The 21,761-nt window shown below is 46.9% G+C and overlaps 1 long non-coding RNA gene across 1 annotated transcript in view; it reads right to left on the bottom strand.

The window, feature by feature from the left end:
- LOC310676634 overlaps positions 1–14,460 on the bottom strand; it is a 44,541-nt gene extending 30,081 nt beyond the window's left edge. Inside the window, exons 1-2 of the long non-coding RNA XR_014510654.1 lie at positions 14,221–14,460; positions 13,988–14,058 (exon numbers count right to left, since the gene is read on the bottom strand). This is a non-coding gene — a long non-coding RNA (uncharacterized lncRNA). The remainder of the gene's footprint in view (positions 1–13,987; positions 14,059–14,220) is intronic.
- Positions 14,461–21,761: the final 7,301 nt, after the last annotated feature.

Below are 21,761 nucleotides of genomic sequence, written 5' to 3'. Positions count from 1 at the left end.
TCCTTTTGCAGCCTAAAAAAGGATAATTGGTTCTATTATATGATGGGGAAATGCTGCTGAATCTCCAAAGTTACCCTCTCACTGCTGCCTCCTTGATAATGGTAGCAACTGAAAAGAAGAACCTTTCAGGGCGGGGGGGGGGGTACTATGTGCGAGGTTTGTTCCAGACTGAGCAGATGGTGGCAATGATTGCCATTCTCTGTTGTCTAGCTTTTCTTGCCGTTGTGCCGGCACAGATTTGCCTGGACCAACAGCCCTGGGATGCTCGCCTGTTCCATATTACTGCTTTTAACGATGAGGGATTCAAATGCATTTTTCTCCACAAAGCACTCCAGTTGCAAGAAAACATTTGCAACACTCAAAATTACAAAATGTTTATTTTGGAAATGTGTAATTTCCCCCTTAGCTAGAGTGACAAATGTGACAAGTGTGGTGTGTGATGTGATCGTAGAAGCATCATCACGAGCACTTATTAGATGGTGCCGATGACAAGCTAGACAGATGCAGAACATTTTATGAACTAATTTTAAGTTCTTTTGGGTTTTTTTTTTGTTTTTTTTAAGACTGTGAGAGTTTCCCATTGTCTGTAAGTATTCATCTAGCTCTCCCCAGAAAGGCCCATTTTCCCCACAGCAGAGCTCTTTAACTGATTCGCTTTGGAGGAAAGCTGTATTGCTGTTTTCCAACATTTGTTTGGGGGCTCATCCTGGTCCTGCCCTTTAAAAATCATTGGGGCACCAATGGACATTGCAGTTGCTGTGACTCACATACCATTGCTCTGCTAGCCCCTTCATTCCCCTCCTATAACGAGTCAAAATATTTGCCCTAAAGTGAGTAGGATATGAGTTTGGGTGGACAGGAACAGAGGTTGGCTCAGAGCTCTTAAAGTGGCAGGCACCAAGTGAAGACCAAGCGTTTCTACTACCCACAATGGACCCTCAGGGAACAAAAGTGGCATTCCGCTATCTAAAACATGATCAATGTATTTTCCAGCAGTTGCACCAGTTTCTCATATAGGGGCTGGTTAGAAATAACAATAAAAAATATTTTGAATATACAGCCCTGTGGTGTGCCACATTTTGAAGACATTGTAGTAAACTTTAAAGACATCTAAAGCCTAAGACCTATTTCCTTTGTACTCCATCTCTGAAATCTGCATCTTTTGATGAAACGAACTGGCAGCTTCTAGGCTTTTAACTAACAGGCTGACGCTGCTTTGTCATTCCTGATTCTGGATCCTGTCTCGTGATCAAACGAAAACAAAAGGAAATTCTGTATCAAAGCTATCATCTTCCAAATACTTGTGTATTTCTTTAATTTCTTGCATGTGAGCTGATCCCAAAAGGAATTGTGCTGGGTACTTAATGTTAAGCATATGCATATACATGTTTATAGGATCATGGCCAAGGAGATATTCATTTCCCCATATCTAGTTTGCATTTGCTGTCAGAAAGTTTGTAGGCCTTTAAAGCAGTGTGCTCTGGGAGCTCTCCAGATCTTAAACATTTTGTGATGTTAATTACATTTAAAAGCTATTGGTTTTGCAGACAGTTTGGTTCCCTGCCAAGCTGTGTCTCCAGCTGAACCGTCTTGAGTTCTGTTTTATATCACTGCATTGGTATTGTCAGTCTTCCTGTCCCAAATCACCAAACTCCAGGTGTGTATCTGACTTGTCTGCATTCTGCTCAGGGTTACACAAACTTTTTAAAGGCTTAAGGGCTTCAGTGCAGAGCACAAGGCCTGGTTATACTCATCTGTGTGCATCTTGACCCAGGGGGAGACCCTTCAAGATTTTCAATAGCAACCACAAGGAGTTAGCACTGGAATTTTCATCTGTGCCTGAAATAGTTTATTTTGCAGTCTGGCAATTTACAAAATGACACACACATAGAGATGCAGTGGGTCTCCACTAACCCACAGGACTGGTGCTCTGGGAGTTGTTGCTTTCAACATTTGTCTATATTAAAAATATATGCTTCTTTTAAATCATTGTTGTCAGGGCTGGCTCCGGGTCCCAGCTCACCAAGGACCAACGCTAGCCGATAGTACAGTATCAAAGTCTTTATTGAAGAATAGTCTCCATTTACAAGTCTCAGCGTCCCAGCCCTACGTCTGGACTTTAGACCGGCGAAGCTCTGTCTGGATCTCCACCCCCCGTGCACCAGTTCAAGACTCTAATCTTACTCCACCTCTTCCTTCTTTCTCTCTTCCTCTGGGTCTTACTACCCCCCGGGGTCTCATTCCTCCTGGACTCTTCCGACGCGGAGCTAGACCCCTCTGACTCCTCCCCCTCTCTTCGGCGGGCTTTAGGACCTGGCTCCTTACCCGGGCTGCCCACCTTGCCGCCCTCCTGTACATTTGAACTTGGCGCGCGCGCGCGTTTTACTTTCCGGATGACCGTTTCCTCGCTCCCTGACGAGGGTGTGGCCACTCCTGCCTCACGTTCTCCCTCTGCCTGCGCGCTCCCTGATCCCGATGCCTTAGACTCCTCCCCCCTACTGCTCTCTGGGGGGGACGCTGGTCCGGATTTCCAGCTGCTACTCTCTGAGTCCCCTTCTTCCCGAGGTGTCCCCCTGGGCACTCCCCTTGCCCTGACCATGGGGGCCCCTTTCTGTGAATCCTCCGAGTCACTGGAGAGACTCAGAGATCTTGGACTACTGTCGCCGCTGACATTTCCTTCCGACTCCTCCCCCTCGCTCTCTGTTTCTTCCCTCTCCAGTGACTCTGCTCCTGAACCCCTGACATCCATCCCCCCCTCGAAGCCCCCCCTTCCCCCCTCCCCTTCCTCCGGCGGGGGTGCTGGGTGCTCCGTCGTTGTGGGGGTGAATGGTGGATACAGTTCGTCCCCCGTGGCGTGCATCCAGTTAGAGAAATCCGGCTCGTCCTCCATGTCTTCGCCGACCTCGTTCTCCTCTGCTTCCATCTCCGTGCCGCCATGCTCGAACCCAACGTCCTCCCCCATCACGTCCATGTCCCTCTCACCCTCGTTCCCCTCTGGGTCCGTTGCCTGCCAAGGGCCCCTCAGCCACCTCTCCTCTCCTCGATTGTCCCACCAAAACGAGCGGTCTGAGGCAAACCCCGAGGGCGAGCCCTCCGGTGAACGTGTGTCTAAGGGTGGTTCTTCGTCCGAGGTGAATCCCTGGAACGTGCTGGTAGAAAGCGTGGGTGTGAAAAGCCAGTCGTCGAAATACTCGGCTGGCATGGGCCTGTGTGGGAACAAGGCATGAAACTCCTCTTTGAGGAGAGGCTCGTCCAGGGCATAGTCCGGCACCCAACTGTTGGCGCTGGCCGGGGTACCTTCCCTTGCGAGAAAATATTCTACTCCCTCTTCCCCCCATCTCGAGTCCAAAATCTCTGTGACCTGGTTGATGGGTTCCCTTCTTGGCGACTCCCTCCTTGGGGGGATCTCCTTATACTGGTCTGGTGCCGTGCCCTGCGCCTGAAATCGGTGAGGTGCTTTGTAGGGCGTGAGCACCGACCTATGGAATACTGGGTGCATTCTGGATCCTTCCGGAAGTGTCAACCGGAAGGCCACCGGATTGATCTGTGCCTCAACTAGGTAAGGTCCTAGCTGCTTATGTCCGAGTTTCTTCTTAGCTAAGGATCTGGTCGGCACTGCGTGGGCCGCTAACCACACCCAGTCTCCCACCTGTATGTCTTCACCAACCCTCCTGTGCTTGTCAGCCTGCAGTTTGTATGCGTGCTTTGCCAGCTCTAACTGCCTCCTAAGCTGCTCGTGGACTTCCTGCAATTCCGCCGCCAAGACTTCCGCTGCCTGTGGCTCCCCCTCCCCCAGTCTCTCTAATCCCGGGAAGGTTCTGGGATGCCTCCCGTTGTTGGCGAAGAACGGCGTCACCCCTGTGGACACGTGCTTCGTGTTGTTGTAAGCGAACTCAGCGAGCGGCAGGTAGTCCACCCATGTCGTCGGCTGTTGATTTGCGTAGCATCTCAGGTACTGCTGCATGACGGCGTTGACGCGTTCCGCTTGTCCATTGGTCTGCGGGTGTCTCGCCGACGCTAGGTTGATCTTGAGGTTCAGGAAACCCATCAGCTTCTGCCAGAAGCTCGAAATGAACTGGCGCCCCCTGTCGGACAAGATAGACCGTGGCAGTCCATGCACTCTGAAGACGTGGTCTATGAACAGTTTGGCGGTCTGTTCTGCCGTGGCGACCTTCGCGCACGGAATGAAGTGGGCCATTTTAGTGAACATGTCCACCACCACTAGCACTGCCGTTTTACCCCTTGAGCTGGGTAAATCCGTGACAAAGTCCAGGGCCACCCTCTCCCACGGTTCGCTCGGAGTCTGCAGCGGTTCGAGCAGTCCCGCCGGAGGTTTGTGGACTGACTTGGCCCTTTGGCAGGTGTCGCACCTCGAGACGTACTCCGCGACTTCCCCCCGCATCTTGGGCCACCAAAAATCTCTGGCAACGAGTTCTGCCGTCTTCTCCTTGCCAAAGTGCCCGGCGGTGGGTGCGTCGTGTAACTGCTGCAGTACTTTCGCCCGGAGGTCGTCTCCCGGTACGTAGAGGGCCCCTCTGCGGATGAGCAATCCGTCTCGTACTTGGAACTCGTCGTCCTTCACCGTGCCCTTGTGCACCTCCTCCATCTTGGCTTGTGCAAAGGGGTCCCTCTGCAGTGCTCGACGGACCGCCTCCAAGTCCACGGTTGCTGCAGCGCACGCCCACGCTTTCGGAGCGAAAATGTGCTTGGCCGCTGCTGGTGCCGCCTCTTCGAGGTATTGCGGCTTCCTGGACAGTGCATCCGCCATGATGTTGTTGTCGCCTGGGATGTATTCTATCCTGAAGTCGAAATCCGCGAAAAATTCCGCCCATCTGATGTGCCGCTGGTTTAGGAATCTTGCCGTGCGCCAGTACTCCAGGTTCTTATGATCCGTGCGGACCTGCACGGTGTGCTTGGCCCCGACGAGGAAGTGTCGCCACGCCTTGAATGCTGCATGAATGGCCAGCAACTCCCTGTCCCAGATGGTGTAGTTCTGCTCCGACTTGCTGAGCTTCCTAGAGTAGAAGGCACACGGTCTCCAGTCCCCATGCGGGTCCTCCTGCAACAGTACGGCGCCCACGGCTCTGTCTGAGGCGTCTGTTTCAACCCTCATCGGTTTGCTGGGATTCACATGCAGTAGCTGCCCTTCGGACGAGAAGAGACGCTTAAGGTTCTGAAAGGACTGCTCCGCTTGCTCCGTCCAGATGAACTTCTTCTTCTTAGAGCTGAGCGTGTCAGTAATGGCCGCCGTCTGCATCGCGAACCCCTTGATGAACTTGCGGTAAAAGTTGGCGAACCCCACAAACCGCTGGACCTCCTTCCGATTGCGCGGGCTCTTCCAGTCCAACACTGCGCGAACCTTGGCGCTGTCCATGGCAAGCCCCTTGTCCGACAGCTTGTAGCCCAGGAAATCCACCTCCGTCCTGTCGAACTGGCACTTCTCCAGCTTGGCATACAGCCGATGCTCCTGCAGTCTCTGCAGAACTTCCTTGACGTCACCTTCGTGGGCCTCCTCAGATTCTGAGAATATCAGGATGTCGTCCAAGAAGCAGACGCATGTCTTGTAGAGGAGACCCGCCAGGACGTGATGCATGAAAGCTTGAAAACAGTGGGCGCCATTTTGTAAACCGAAGGGCATAACTCTGTATTCATATGTGCCCAGGGGCGTGAACATGGCAGTCTTCCACTCGTCTCCTTCCCGTATGCGAATCAGGTTGTACGCCCCTCGCAGATCCAACTTTGTAAAAACGCGTCCTTTCCTCGCCGTCGCCAGCAGGTCATCTATCTTGGGCATGGGAAAGGCCGCGGGCTTGGTTCTGGAATTTAAAATTCTGAAGTCTACCACAAGTCTTTTTTGGGGCGTGTCCCTCTTCTTCACAAAGAATACAGGACTGCCCCCCGCTGCCTTCGACTCCCGGATGAAACCGCGCTTCAAGTTGAGGTCTATGAACTCCTTGAGCTCCTGCAGCTCATCCTCAGACATGGAATACAGTTTCCCGGCTGGCAGCGTCGCTCCTGGCAGGAGGTCAATCTTGCAGTCATAGGGCCTGTGGGGGGGCAGCTTGTCCGCTTCCTTCTCGCAGAAAACCTCCAAAAACGCTGCATACTTGCGAGGCACTGCTTGCAGCGTGCCTAATTGTAGCTGCGGGTCGTCCCCTCCTTCTTCCGGGCTAGGAAGGATGCAATGTTCCGCGCAATAGGAGGAGCCGAAGGTCAGTTGGCGTTGGTACCACGCCAATGCTGGGCTGTGCCTGTGCAGCCAACTCATGCCGAGGACTACAGGCGTGTCCGACAGGTGTGTGACATTAAAGCTGATGACTTCTCGGTGATTTCCAATCCGCATCACCATTGGTTGCGTTTGTTGCACCACCTGCCCCCCTAACAAGTCTCTGCCATCCACCGTGACAACGTTCAGGGGCAGCGTGGCTGGTAGCAGTGGTATATTGTGCTGCTGAATGAATTCCAGTCCTATAAAGTCAGCGTTGCTGCCGGAGTCAATGGTGATCGGCACCTCCAGAGTGCGTCCATTGGGCAGTTGGAGAGACGCTGTGAGCTGCACCACTGGTCTGGGTGGGAGGGGGTCTGTGGGTTGCAAAAGTGCTGGGGATTGTTTCATTGACTTGTCTGACTGGACCCCAGTGCCTCTTCCTCCAGCCAGACTCCGTCGTTTAACTGTTGCTGCGTTTTCAATTGAGCTGCTTCAGCGACTGTTGCGGAGGCTGCAGTGTGCTTGTGGAGCCTCTGGGGACACTCTTTCGCCATGTGTTGAGCACTGTCGCAGATGTAGCACTTCCTGTTCCCTCTAGGAGGCTTCGTTTTGGCTGCTCCCGGTGTTAGGGCTCTGTTAGCTGACTGAGCCCTGGCACCTCCTATCTCCATCGGCTCTTCTCCCCCTCCCTGCGAGGGTGTGGAGTGCGCACGCGCTGCTTCTCTGGGAAAGAAGGGAGGTGCTCTGGCTGGTGCCCTTCCCCAACGCCCTTCTTCCCTGTTGCAAGGACGTTCTTCCAGATGCACCCCGATCTCCAGAGCCCTCTGGACTACCTGCTGGGTGCTCCTTGGTCTCTCCCCTCTTCCAATCTCCGCTTTTACATCTGCATTCAACCCCTCCCAAAAGAGGTCTCTGACTGGCGCAGAATCTTTTTCCCACCCCAGGGCATGAACCAGTCCGAAAAATCGAGTATGGTACTGCCGCACGCTGGCTTTGCCTTGTTTAAGTCCATGTATGTCCCTCCTGGCAATATCGACGTCTACCTTTGATAAAAAGCATGAGTCCATTGCTTTAATAAAAGCCTTCGCATCTTGGAGCGCTGGATCATTGTCCCTCCATAGATTCCGCAGCCACGTTTTGGCTTCCCCATGCAAATGGGACAAGATAAACCCCACTCTCTCTCTCTCATCTCTAAAGTCTTTGTCAAGTAAATCCAGCGCAAACAGCAGGTCTGCTCTGAAGTTGGGGTACTGCTGCAAACTCCCGTCGAAATGCGATACAAGGCTTCCTCCCCTTCTCCCCAAACCTATGCCTTCTGCCTTGGCTCCCGTTTGCCCCTCTTTGGAAAGCACGTCCAACCTGGCCTGGAGATCCCGGCAGGAGGTAACCATCTCCTCCTCTCTCTTCCTGGATGCAATTACCTCAGTGCTGAGTTGTGTCACCGCTTCTTGCAGGGCTTTTATCTTCTCTTCCGTCGTCATCTTGCCTGAGTTTTGTGAGCTCTGTAAGCACCCCTCCTCTGTCCTCGCTGCGCCGACTCACGTGGCGAGGTTCTTGGTGCCAAAACTTTAAAATTTGAGACAGAGCTTACTGTCAGGGCTGGCTCCGGGTCCCAGCTCACCAAGGACCAACGCTAGCCGATAGTACAGTATCAAAGTCTTTATTGAAGAATAGTCTCCATTTACAAGTCTCAGCGTCCCAGCCCTACGTCTGGACTTTAGACCGGCGAAGCTCTGTCTGGATCTCCACCCCCCGTGCACCAGTTCAAGACTCTAATCTTACTCCACCTCTTCCTTCTTTCTCTCTTCCTCTGGGTCTTACTACCCCCCGGGGTCTCATTCCTCCTGGACTCTTCCGACGCGGAGCTAGACCCCTCTGACTCCTCCCCCTCTCTTCGGCGGGCTTTAGGACCTGGCTCCTTACCCGGGCTGCCCACCTTGCCGCCCTCCTGTACATTTGAACTTGGCGCGCGCGCGCGTTTTACTTTCCGGATGACCGTTTCCTCGCTCCCTGACGAGGGTGTGGCCACTCCTGCCTCACGTTCTCCCTCTGCCTGCGCGCTCCCTGATCCCGATGCCTTAGACTCCTCCCCCCTACTGCTCTCTGGGGGGGACGCTGGTCCGGATTTCCAGCTGCTACTCTCTGAGTCCCCTTCTTCCCGAGGTGTCCCCCTGGGCACTCCCCTTGCCCTGACCATGGGGGCCCCTTTCTGTGAATCCTCCGAGTCACTGGAGAGACTCAGAGATCTTGGACTACTGTCGCCGCTGACATTTCCTTCCGACTCCTCCCCCTCGCTCTCTGTTTCTTCCCTCTCCAGTGACTCTGCTCCTGAACCCCTGACATCCGTCTACCAGGGCTATATTTGTGCTGGAGGTACCAACCATCAATTGAAGCTGGCTTCTGTAGCTCCAGTGGGCTCATACAAAACCACGAATGACACATAAATAGTTTGGAGGGATGCTGCACACTTTACAGCCTTGCTGTGTTGTGCATCTATTACCACAATTATCACAGCGTCACTTCAGAGCAGGTCCAGCGCCGAGGGCCTTCTGGCGGTTCCCTCACTGCGAGAAGCCAAGCTACAGAGAACCAGGCAGAGGGCCTTCTCGGTGGTGGTGCCCACCCTGTGGAACGTCCTCCCACCAGATGTCAAAGAGAACAACTACCAGACTTTTAGAAGACATCTGAAGGCAGCCCTGTTTAGGAAAGCTTTTAATGTTTGATGGATTACTGTATTTTAGTATTTTGTTGGAAGCCGCCCAGAGTGGCTGAGTGGGGTATAAATAATAAATTAATAATAATAATAAAAACAACCACAACAACTCCAAGAACAAACCCATCAGCACAGTGACTCTATCACCAAACCCTAGGATCAGACTGCTTGGGAGATTTAAATATTTCCTTTACACTACAAAGTTGCAGTGCAGTCCTAGAGCATATTTACTCAGAAATAAGTCCCACACTATTCAGTGTGGCTTAATCCAGAAAGGTGTGCGTAGGACTGCAGCTTCACAGGAAAAGTAAAGGAATTTGAAGTTCTGAAATTTACAATTCTGCACAATTCAGGCACAGACTACCATTGTTTCTCAATTCTTCTCTTCAGCACCATGTAATTGGGAGCGGGGGGGGGGAGTGTTTCAGTCATATAAAGACTGCAAATAGACAAGTCACCAACCTGTAGTTACAAGTCATAGACCTTGCCTACACCCTGCTCCTAGAATTATTTCTGTGTACAGTACATGCATTTTGCCTGAAGGGTCTGAATTGGGAGATTGTGTTCTCTGTAGTGCCCTGGGATTTCAGTCATTCTGTTTAGAGCGACATGAGATTCAGCCACAGCAAAGAAGCATCAGCTCTGTTGCTCTAGTAACAAAGCGATGGACCCCAAGGTCAGTTACTCACATTAAATGGCAACTGTTGTCGCTGTGCAGACCACGTATGTGCCTGTACAGACACTATGAATAACTACAGGTTATCTAACTAGCTTCCTCCATGGCTAGATAAATGTACGGTAATTCTTCCAAATACACTGGGTACATTAACATTTGGCTTTTAAAAACAAAATCAAGTTTATAAATAAGTTCCCTTAGACCTTGAAACACAACTCTCTCTGATTAGCACATTTGCTTCAACCAAAGCTGTGAAAGTGTTCTTTCATAGCATTAACCTTTTACTTAATTTGATTTTTTTCCTGGAAACAGAGGTTTCAGTAGACCTATTCTATTTGCATTAACCTGCATTAATTAAATAACCTATTTGCATTAATTTTATTTAATCCAAAGTACTTGAATGTCCTTGATTGCTACATAGGAAATTATTACTGGCGTGACTGATGATGCTGTTGCTTTTCAAGGATGAACATTCTGGTTTGGCCACAGAGATCCTGTGAACAGGAGTTTTCCCATTAAAAACAGAGGCAGCAGCTCCACGCAGACATCCTTTTGGACATAACTAAGAACTGAGTTACAACTTCAGGCCACTTACAGATTGTTACTATTTGTGGATGTGATTCAATTAAAAGTGGATTTGGTGCTCTTGTGCAAAACCCCTGATTACAAACAACAAATAACCCCAGGACAGGAAAATACACCATATTTTGTGCAAACGAATCAGGACAAATGCTCAATATACAGGTTGTTTGAAAGAAGCCTCAACTGAATTAAATGGAAAGTGTTCATCATAGAAAGCCCTATGCACACAGAGCATCTGTGAAGTTCTGCATAAGGCAAGTGAGATGAGAAAGTCAATGACTAAACAGGATGCTTTGTTAAATAGATAAAATGTATTGCTGTAAAAAAGCAAACTATAAAGTTAGGGGAAAATAACCACTGAAGGTGCTCAGGGATTAGGCCTTGGGTCTGTTTCAAGCAGGGTTGTGCTTGTTGTTTTTCCATGAGTGACCAGGGGAAAGGAAGTAGAAGTCAGTTGATGAAATTTGCAGTTAACACCAAGTTTGCCGGCATTGTTAATGCAGAGACAGATTTGGAAGTTATGTAGGAGGAATGGGATGATCTCATGAACTGGAGTAAAAGAAATTTGATAGTATGACACATATGTTATACATCTGGAGACCAATACTAAAATTTTGTGTATGTGTGTCAGAGACGTACCAGCTGAAAATCACGGGAATAAGAAGGTATATTGGACTATGAGAAGTGTATTTGTGTTTTTAAATTGTTAAATTGAAATTCTTCATCAGTGTTGGCTCTGTAGACAAGAAGCTCTCAGTGGTCCCTCTTGCCTGATTACACATACTTCCTCGCTGCTGTTACCACTTGGTCCAGCATCAGAGGTCAGCATAGTTGGGCACTTGCCAAGGGCTGGGGGCTTAGAATGAGCCATTAACAACCCAAACCTTCTGATCATTAAGGACCAATGTTCAGTGCCGGGTGCCCCTGCTAGGGCTCTGAGCAGCACTACTGCTGCTTGCTGCGTCCAGCCTCACCCCTTATTTTACTTTCCAGCCCAGACAGGCAGCAGCATGGGATACAAGCTTCCCTTTGGCTCTGATTCATGGCAGCCACCCATCATTAGATTATCCTAAATGAGGTCAGTTGGTTAGAGGATGATGCTGATAATGCCAAGGTTGCAGGTTCAATCCCTGTATGGGACAGCTGCATTGCAGGGTCCCTTCCAACTCTATAATTCTATGATACCATCAATGTTGAGTTGGGTAATCTACACGGTGGACAGCCACTGCAAATCAGAGCCAAACACTGACTTGACTTTAATTCAGAAGTGCCAGCAGCAACAGAACATAGCAGCTGCCTCCCCAGCAAACATGTCCCAGGGTAAGCAGAATGACTGGAGGAATTGGTGGTGACATCACACAGCAGCACCATGCAGGAATTCAGGCTGGTGCTGGGTGAGGACCTATCAGCCGCACCTTACCAAGGACCCACAGAAGTCTGGCCCCAGCCCTGCTTGCTGCTCCTATTCCCTTGCCTGTCCTCTCTGCTTAATGTGGTGCCAGTGTGGTGTAGTGGTTAAGAGCAATAGACTCATAATCTGGGGAACCGGGTTCTTGTCTCCGCTCCTCCACATGCAGCTGCTGGGTGACCTTGGGCCAGTCACACTTCTTTGAAGTCTCTCAGCCCCACTCACCTCACAGAATGTTTGTTGTGGGGGAGGAAGGGAAAAGGAGAATGTTAGCCGCTTTTAGACTCCTTCGGGTAGTGATAAAGCGGGATATCAAATCCAAACTCTTCTTAATATGCACCATCTTCCAGATGAAGAAGGCAAGGCATGTGGTGCTTACTGCTCCTTCTCCCAAGTCCTCTCCCAACTCACTTGCTCAGCAAGGGCAGCTGAACCAGCAGCAACAACCAGCAGTAGTATGAGGAGGTCTAGGAGGCTTTAGAAATTAGTAGTCAGTATCTTACTGGGGTATAGGCCTTGGCAGTTGCCCTACACTCTCAAAGTCTGGCACCATCCCTGTGCTGCATGAAGTCCAGAGTCTGCCTCAGAAAAAAAAGCTGAACATTGAAAAGAGGCTCAAGCATCTCCATGGGAATGTGGAGGCCCTGCAAGGATGCAAAAGCAAAGAGATCTTATGCTGCTCCCTCTGCTTCCCCTCCCTGTTTGCCATCGCATTCCAGGATTCAAGGGAGAGATGCATCATCAGTTTGTAGAGCAGGAAATAAAGAGTCATCGGGCATTGTTCAGCACTGGTTCTGCTGTAAATTTCTGTAATTCCCTGATGAAAAAAATAATTTGGTCTGTATGTCCTAGGGGAGCAGGGGTAAGAGAAGTGCAATTAAGTTCATTTGTGCAAGAAAGCCCCGTGTGTATTGCCAGCATGGCCTTTTCAGCTGTTTATATATGATGAAATCTCTGAATATTCTCCAGACTTGGTATGTGTGCATTCAGCATACCTGGAAAGTTGTGTGTAATGTCATTTTGCTGACACAATGCCTGTTTAGAAGCCCATAAACTATACATAAACCTTGTTCTCTAAACCAGCAAAATGGCCATCTGAGTGCTCAAATTGTGGTGAAGGCAGTAGCAACAAGCAAGAGGAGATGTTGCCTGGCACCAACACCCCACATATTCAGTGTACTTATCAGCTAGCAGGAAATTGGCTATTGAATGCACTTTCATTACAGAATTACATCCAGCACAGAGAAAGAACTAAAGAGAACCTGCAGGCTCCAAATATTGCTCTAATACATCTCCCACCATCAGACTTTGCTAGCTGAGGCTTATGGGAGTTGTAGTTCAACAACATCTTCAGGGCCATTGGTTGTCCATCCCTGCCTTAAAGCCTGGCTTATATGAAGTGGAATCAGGTAATATAGCAGATTGCACCAAGCAAAAGCAACTATTCACTCACTGCAAGTAAAAACCTAGCATGATAAGGATGAAGAATGCAGCCTAGGCCATTCCCTGCTGTGCTAGTTTTCTTCTTAAAGGAAGAAGTTTTGAACAATGTGATTCCTCCACCTGCTCTCTGGAATATTACAGTACCATCTCTCGATTTTGCCACCCAATTCCCATCTCATTCTGTTTAAAGTGTACAGCCCATTTAGACAGGGCTTGTAAGCAGTTCCTACAGCAAGTAGCAGGATCTACTCCAAGCAGTGTTTCAGTCATCCACTTGCCCTCCATTTGCTTTTCTTTATATATTATGAAACTGAAGCATGCTTGGAAATTAACTGGGGAAACTACAGCAGCATAATGTGTTAATGGTTGAGAGGATTCATTTGGAAATAAAAACACTGCTTTAGGTAAATGTGGTGTACTGTTACATCTCACACCATTTTAATTCCTGATTAGGGTAGGCCCAAAACATTCTGCTGCCTGAGGCAAAGTGGAAATTAACCAAAGGCAAACCAAGTGATTTTGGTACCTGTTCCTGAGGCAGAAAATTGCACAAGTAGCTTTCCTTCTCCTTGTCAGAAATAATCTTTAAAAACAAACAAACAAACAAACAAACAAACAAACAAAAAAACCTAACCATTTGCTGCTCTTTCATAATGCCTCAAATCCTTTGATTCTCAGTTCATTAAAATGTTGGGCTTAGTGAATTGCTTTAAGGCAATTCAATACAATACAACTGTAAAAACCGAAAGAATGGTTGACAAACAAGAGGGTTTCAATATGAAAGATTACCGTCTTGAATCAAGGACCCAGTCTAGATGGATAAGGAGTAGAGCAGGTCCTACTTACTTCCCCAGGAACTCAGATCATTCAAAGGTCATTGTGTATCTTGAGGGGAAATTCTGCTCACTTCTGCATACCAGAGATAACAATCCTGCTAATTGTGTACATTGTGGTCACTTAGGACCCAAGTTTGCCAGGGGTTTTTCCTTTGTTTCTCTTTTCATCTCACTTCAGCATCTTGATCATCTCTTGAATGTGTAAACAAATCAGAGGCTTGAGTCAGTTAAGCACTTATTAACTAAAAATGATTGTTCATGTAAACAAATCTTGGGTGGCTACTGAACTCATCTATGCTGTTCTATATCCATGCCCTTCCATGGACAGAAGCTGATCCAGACAGGCTGTTGAACCTCATTTCAATACTGGTGATGAGACAGTGTCCTTCACTGTAGGCTGGCTTAAGAGGTTCAGGGCAAGCTGTGTGGCACAGAGCTCTATTCTTCAACTTCTCACAGTCACTCCCAATTCTTCAGAGTCTGCCGCCTGAGGCAGCTGTCTCGCTTTGCCCAATAGTAGGGCTGCCCCTACTCAGTAGCAGCAATAGTAGTATGGTATAGATCCACCAGCAGAGCATACAGGTTGAGTTATAGCACTCTTTAAAAGAACAACAACAACAGCAGCAGCAGCAGCAGCAACAACAACAACAACAAAACAACAACGTGTTGCATGGTGAAGCCACTTTATAACTAGACTTATTCATTTGGTGTTTGGAGAGGATTTTTGTGAATACTTTCATGCGTTATGGATATCACACCGGTCCACTTCCCAGACGAACTGGATGTGGCAACTGTAAGTAAGACACAAGCGTATCGCATGCTGGAACATTTGCTCCATCCATCATGCCAAAAACCTCTTGGAAAGGTTAACTTGAGGTGAGCTGCTGCATAATAGATGTGTGGAAAATGTGATAGTTCAATCCTCAAACCAGCACAGGGAGTAGTAAGTAGGGATTTTCTGTACCTGTGCATATTTTTTTGTACCTCAGTAGTTGATCATTAATAGGAAAGAATAGCTGCTGCAGGGGCAGCAAAGATAGTAAGATCATATGAATCTATGTATCATATGCATCTCTTCTAACAGCAATCTCTTTACCATCGATTCTATTTACAATCAAGAAGTATATAAATTATGTGAAATAAAAAATAAGAATATGTATCTAATAATAGAAATAGCATTTTTATACAACATCAATTTTGGCCTGCTGGCTCCATGTTCTCCCTAATGTATTATATTTGGGTAAAAGGAATGCCCCATGGCAAACAAGCCTGTTAGGCAAAAGACTGTGGATCAACATTTTTGGTTTGCCTCTGTTTCTCTGATAAACTGCTATTGTTACAAAAAAACACACACAAAAAACTACAAGGGTGATGTTTAGAGAAAACAGAAGTTAATCCGATTTAATACTTTTTCCCCCCCAAGGAGAAATGCATGCAATCTCTAGTAGTCTTAAATCATCAGGGATTACTTTAGGCTCCAAAGAGCAATGAAATGCTGTCCCAGCTTTTTAATAAGAAAGATTTTATGGTTTTTATAAAAATCTAATCAGATTGCATCAGCTGGACTTTGGGTGTTTAGTTTGGTGTAGGCCAGGGATAGAGAACCTGTGGCCTTCCAGATATTATTGGACTCCAACTCCCATCATCCCTGACCATTGATTTTTCTGGCTGAGGCTGAATGGGAAGTTGGAGGGCAACAGTAGACTGATCTTGTTGTGGACGTGGGGGGATGATTAACAAAATCAATCCTCAGGCAAACTGGGAATATCCCCTCACCCAAGTTTAGGATATTCCACCATTCTTCAGCAGAGTTTATTTTCCTTTGAGAAAAATAAGTGGCTCACATATATGTAAAGTAAGCTTTAATAATACTGTAACAAAATAACATAATGAGAGAAACGCAATACGGCAACATGAGGCAAATCTGAGGCAAGAGGCAAGAAGAGGCAGTTGGTCCCTCTTAACTGACATTCTTAATGGAACACACATTGAAGTGAGGGGCTGATTCTGGAGCGAAACACACAGGCCCCACCCACCAGATACCAAGCACTTTACTATTCAAATTAGGCCCTGGTGTTTTTCTTACAGATATGCCTCAGGAATTTCATCTAGCTAGAGACCCACATGCAGAAATCTGCTTCTATGCATGTATGGCTTTAAATGAAGCAATAGATTTCGTGGGCTTAAATGTGCTTCACCATTGTGGCCAAAAGGTATAAATAAATGGCAGAACAGCCAGGCAATCTATAAATACATTGCGCTTTTCACATATTGTGTCACCAGTTGAACATCACTAGGAGAAAATGTTCTGTCTCAAGCTGTAACTATCTCTGATGATGCCTGAGAGGAAAGAAAGGGGAAAGTGGTTCCATCTTGAAAGATTACAGGAAACCAGAGATGAGTATAAGAGATTGAACAGCTCTGTTGCTAGGTTATGGATTGTTTTCTTACGACAACAGTGAACTTGAATACTAATACTGTGCATTAATATAGCAGCTTGGCTCATTCTGAACAAATATATGTAATATTGAACTGTGGAATATTCTAACATTTCACGGAATCTATTCTAGGACAATTCAACAAACATGCACATATAATTCCTGTAATTGTGTCAAAGAAGTTCCATACCCTGGAGTGATCTCTATGCACATAGTCAGCAATGGGAATATTATAAAATGTTTAAGAGCAGTTTCTGTTCAGTTTAATTTCCTCTGAGAAGCAGTTTTGGAGATTGTAAATAGATTTACTAAGGTTGAGCTTCACCTGTCTCCTCACCATATTCAGGCATGGACTTTACATGGAACATATATAGGCCATTTCAAATGCCTATATTGAAATTGCTAGGAAGCCGCACATTGGCAACTGGGGATTTGGTCAGGGTAGTGGTGGACCTTGGGGTCTCAAAAATTAGTGGCATCCTGCGTGATGCCAAAAATTGCCCCCCCCCCCGCCTCTCACACTCCATTCTAAATCATAGTTGTGGCATCCCCTGCATCGCCCCCAAGGCTCTGCGCTCCCAGCGTGACCAAACCAGTCGCCCTCCCCTAAACCCATCTCTGGTCAGGGCTTGTTTTTCAAAAATTGTAAGAATTAGAAACTTGGAGATCCCAGTAGATTTTATTTTATATTATTTTAATCTTGTATTGTGAACTGCTTTGAAAGGACGGTGGTTCTGAAAAGCAACATAAGAATCATTTAAATAATACAAATGAACAACCTAAGGGAGTTATTCATTATGCAACCCACTGATGGACTCACTATAATGAAGACAGTTGTAACTGTAACTTTCTACACACTTAGGGCATGTGTACGTTAGTGGCTTTAAAAGCAGTGAGATAATTCACCCCTTGCATTTGAAGTCCAGAGTTTTACATTGATATACTGTATGCAATATTACCTGATTTGTTTCCCCCCACCTGCAATGTCCCCGCCAAAAAAACTCCTATTCAATGGAGCTATCGTGTAGGCGTGTGCAACGCCTCAGCTTAACCACAGTTTACGTTTTCAAATCAGTTGGGACCTAGTTTGAGGGGAAGTGCATCAGACAAGAGTGTTTCTTAAGAAACTAAAAGATCAGGCATAGGCAAACTGGGCCCTCCAGATGTTTTGGGACTACAACTCCCATCATCCCTGGCTAACAGGACCAGTGGTCAGGGGTGATGGGAATTGTAGTCCCAAAACATCTGGAGGGCCCAGTTTGCCTATGTACAAGATCCTGATATACTCGTGCTGTAGCAATATCAAACACCAGCAGTGGGAGCACACTGGAGCTGGAGTAAGCGGTAAGGTGCACACAGCCTTACTTCTGAGTAGACCTGGATATAGGATTGCACTGTTGTGGTGTCAATGCCATCGCCAGACACAAGTTCTTCCTCAGTGCAGTGGTGGCATGGGATTGTATTTTTAATTTCTAAAAGTCTATTGACATATTAGCAGAATTTCAGTGTTTACTTCTGTAAAACTGAATAAAGCCATTTTTAAAAGCCATAGGCAGGAAAGTTAACATTTTAAATCAGAATGCATATTACTGTATCATTTATAATATTTTGGCAGCACTGTCTAAGATGTTGGGACACATGATGGACATGGAGACAACTGAGGGAGGGTACAATTTTTTCACCCTTCCCACTCAGCTGAACTAGATGGGCTTTATTATGATGTTGTTGTTGTTGTTGCTTAGTCGTGTCCGACTCTTCGTGACCCCATGGACCAGAGCACGCCAGGTACTCCTGTCTTCCACTGGCTCCTGCAGTTTGGTCAGACTCATGCTGGTAGCTTCGAGAACACTGTCCAACCATCTCATCCTCTGTCATTATCCCCTTCTCCTTGTGCCCTCAATCTTTCCCAACATCAGGGTCTTTTCCAGGGAGTCTTCTCATGAGGTGGCCAAAGTATTGGAGCCTCAGCTTCATGATCTGTCCTTCCAGTGAGCACTCAGGGCTGATTTCCTTAAGAATAGAGAGGTTTGATCTTCTTGCAGTCCATGGGACTCTCAAGAGTCTCCTCCAGCACCATAGGGCTTTATTATAGACAGCTGAAAATCCTACACAAGTTAAAATGGCAGGGGGGGGTGCAGCATTTGTATATGTAGGCCAGAATGTGTACATCACATTCCTGTATCAGCAGACTGCAGCAGCAAACTAACTTCTACGTATATAAATATAGCTTTAAAGACAGCATTTCCTGCTGTGCCAGCATGTTGCTATGTAAAACACTCAGGGATGGCCTCCAGCACAGTGGCCTGTTCTAAATATTTTCTTTCACTTCAGGGAAGCTTTTCAAAACCTTCAGAGCTGCTCCAGCGTCTGATTGATGCTCCAAGCAAATTTCTTCAGCCCAGTTGTTGTTTCTGCTCGGTACCCATGTGCTGCTTCAAGCATGATAGGTGGGGCACATTCAGTAAATAGAAGGGGAATTCTTGTTAAGGGTACCTGCTTCCTTGGGGCAGGGGAGAAAGGAAATTCCTTTAGGGATTAATTGTTTCACAAGGAAATGAAGGGAGTGAAACATATTTTCATGTGTGTCAAGTCCCATTTTTGTAACTTGACTTCCTGCTTTACAGTCTTTAGCACTTGTTAAAAGGGTACTAAATCTTACCTTCCCAAATGTGTGGATTCTTCAAATCATGGCAAGCAGTCCAGTCAGATGCAGAAAGAAGATCCATTGAACACAAAAGGGGACTTACTCTCAGACAAGTGTTCATAGGACATTAGCTTTAGCTGACCAGTTAGGAGAATTTACACACAGAACACTTTACAATTCTTACAACAATGGAAAAACCGTTAGTTTTGTGCACCTTTTAAAGGATTTTATTTCCTAACAATATGTTCTGAAATTGTCAAGCAATTGCAAGTAGTTAAGAAGTGTTAATTGCAACTGCATGTAAGCTAAAAGGAGCGAGCCAGCAGTAAATCACATTGAGCAAGTTGGAGTTAACTCTATTAGCAAAAACAGGATCTGCACAGTATTCGGCCTAATGAGGACAGCAACTCTACTCTAGCAGGTCTGGCCTCCATGAAGCAGTTGTTGAGACTGAAGGTCCCCTCTTCTCTAGGGTTTTCCCCAAGCAATCTGAGACTGTGCCTGCATGAAGCTAACTTCTCCTCTGTCCTCTTCATGGCTCTCCTGGTTTTGGGTGACCGAGGGAGGAGGGGAGCTCATCAGAGCAGGAGCAGCCTGTGCCTCTTCAGCAGCAGAACTTACCTCTGCCTCTTGGCATCCCTCTTCTGCTTCAGCTTCTGCCTTTAATTCTGGATTTGTCTGCCACAGATTTCCGCTGCTCACCAAACCCTGTTACATTTTCAGCTTCTGAAATGTCCTCCCAGTCTTCTCCCTCTGACAACTCACCATTGTCCCACCACCAATCCCCTGGCTCTGAGCCTTATTCCTTGGGAGTCCCCACCTGGTGCCTCCTAGCATTCCTCTGTGTCAAACCAGTCTGTGACATAAACAGTTAAGAACAGTTAAGTCTAGGAAACATGAGTTTCCATTTTATTGTTTCATCCAAGAAAGCGTGTCTGATATCAGATTTGAAGATCAGGATTTTTAGTTTAATACTGCATCCCTGTAACCCACATTCCATTCTAATTTCCCACAATGCATTGCTTTGGGACACTGGAAAATTTAAATGGCATTGCTCAGTAGCTCTTCTGTTATGTTCTAGAATTAGAGTGACAGTAAGAGCAACAATGAAGAGTGTCCACAGGAGAAAAGCAAGCACTCACTCTCAGATAGAGGAGTAAATTTAGAGATGCAAGAAATCCCACATTCCCTAGGCCTGCAAGCCTCAAAATACACTTACTCAATGAGCTGTCTCATTGAGATCAAAAAGATGGCTGCTCATCTTTATCTTTAGAAGCTGCTTCCTTATGTCTCTATGCCACACTATGAGCTGTCGTGCTCAGGGTATGTCAGTGACAGAAAGTAGACAACTGTTTTGGAGTTTTTCAACCTTTTCTCCCCAGCTCAGAACCTAGCTTTGAAAGGAAGAGGGGGGGGGGGAGGGAACAGGTATGTACAGATGGCAATTTAAGGTAGATTTTATGCATCCTACGTGTGCATGCTTTCCGAGTCGCCCACACAATGTCCTCATCTTAGTGGCAGCCTACACTCCCTCCGTTTAATTCAGTTTTTCCCTGATACATGGATAATGCAGTAATTGGCAGGGGGGACCTCCAACATAAAATGTAACGTTACTGAATGTAGATGCAGTGAAGCACCTTGTGTGGGTAGGTTTTTCTTTTTCTTTTTAAGTGTGATGTTCTGCTGGATGCTGTTAATCACCTTCCCCTCCACTTGCTTGTTGCAGACCATAACCAACCATTCTGTTTGTAACAGCTGCAAAGAAAGAAGCATGCTTATTTCCACTGCTTGTTGATGATGGGACATGCTGTGTGTGTGTGTGTGTAAAACAGCCCTTTTGTGCAGAACTGCTTTTCCATTGTACTGAATAGGGACAGATATTTTTTTTAATTGAAAAAAAAATGGGTGTTTCTTTCTGAACCATAAAGCAAAACTGAAAGGTGCTAAGACAATCCATCAAGAACTGTGACAAAAGGTCTGCAGCTCAAGACTTGAGCTTCGGGACTGGCCACCAGCGATTTTCCTACTGATCCAGCATTTAGAATGTTCCTCCCTGTTCTAGGGAATTAATTATCACAAGCAGGTTTTACTTCACCTCCTACTTAGGGCCTTAGGGTCCAATGCTATTTGAATGGCAACAGTGGAAGGGTGGCTGTACAAGCTGCTTGGGTGAATTGTCTTGCCAAATGGCACAGTCATTTTAGCAAATTCAAATCCCCTCCATCCCTCCAACTGGGAACAGCATAAGCTAAACTGAACCACAGAGACGCTTCTTTACACAGATGACATGCCATAAGGATTTGCCTTGATGTGATTGCAGTGCTATGTGGCCACACACACTGCAGAATGCCACCGCAAACTGGGCCTACAGTGCCCTTCGTATGGAGCAGAAGGGAGGACTGGAGACACCTGTGATGACAGAACATTGGGCAAGAGTTTGGGTGAAGGAGCAGTTCTTTATGTGGAACTGCTAACTATTATAATAGTGATTTTGCTTCAGGCTTGGTTGTGGACTGAAGACGATGGGCTGTGTTACTGCATCTTGGGAAATGTGTCGTGCAAATTGCAGTAATCACAAAATGGATTGTTAATTTGTACAGAACAGTACGGTTCACACAAATGGCACCAGCCAAACTGAGTGCAGTTGTACTATGAATCCCAACTGTATCCCCACTCAAAGTGCATTTGCATGTGGGCTGTTAGCAAGTGTGAATCAGTCCTTAGGAAGCAGCTTGTAGGGTGCATTGCATACGCAGTTATACTTACTAGCGTAATACTCATATTTCAGAATAAAAACAGTTTCAGCAACAATG

This window comes from Podarcis tiliguerta (assembly GCF_965153285.1).
Source record: "Podarcis tiliguerta genome assembly, chromosome: 4".
Classification (NCBI taxonomy): domain Eukaryota; kingdom Metazoa; phylum Chordata; class Lepidosauria; order Squamata; family Lacertidae; genus Podarcis; species Podarcis tiliguerta.
This window is presented reverse-complemented; position numbering and strand designations above follow the sequence as displayed.